This window comes from Molossus molossus, unplaced genomic scaffold (assembly GCF_014108415.1).
Source record: "Molossus molossus isolate mMolMol1 unplaced genomic scaffold, mMolMol1.p scaffold_m16_p_15, whole genome shotgun sequence".
Lineage (NCBI taxonomy): Eukaryota > Metazoa > Chordata > Mammalia > Chiroptera > Molossidae > Molossus > Molossus molossus.
The window spans coordinates 44250645-44251475 of record NW_023425350.1 but is presented as its reverse complement, the minus strand read 5'-3'; positions in this window follow the sequence as shown (position 1 = coordinate 44251475).

The window sequence follows — 831 nt, the reverse complement described above, 5'->3', positions numbered from 1 at the left end:
TACTTATGAAGAAAGAGCTCTACCTTTGAGACGACATGGAAGGACCTGGAGAGTATTATGCCAAGCGAAACAAGCCAGTCGGAGAAAGAGAAGTACCACATGATCTCACTTATTTATGGAACATCATGAACAAAATAAACTGTCGACCAAAATAGATCCAGAGTCATGGAAGTAGGGAACAGACTGACAAACCTCAGAGGGATTGGGGGGGTGAGGGGTGGGAAGATATAAACCAAAGAACTTATATGCATATATGTACAACCAATGGACATTGATATTAGGTTGGGGGAAGCAGGAGGGGGTCAATGAGAAAAAAGGGGGACAATAAAAAAAATAAAAATAAAAGAAAGAGCTCTAAACATTCACACAGCGTAATACCATTCAGCTGTTCAAAGAATGAGAAGATAACCCTAGATATACTGATAACAGAACAATCACCAAGATCTATTGTTAAGCGAAATATTTATATTTATATTAGGAAAAAAGACTATATACATATGTAAATACTTGTGCCCAGCCAGTTTGGTTCAGCGGTTAGAGTGTTGGCCCATGGACCAGAGTCTTGGGTTCAATTCTGGTGAAGGGCATGTACCTCGTTTGCAGTTCAGTCCCTGGCTCCCTAGTTGGAATCCTGTGGGAGGCAACCAATCGATGTGTTTCTTTCACATTGATGTTTCTCTCCTCTCTCCCTCCTTCCCACTCTATCTGAAGATAAATGGGAAAATATCCTCGGGTGAGGATTAAAAAAATATATCTATATCTATATCTATATCTATATCTATATCTATATCTATATCTATATCTATCTATCTATCTATATCTATATCTATA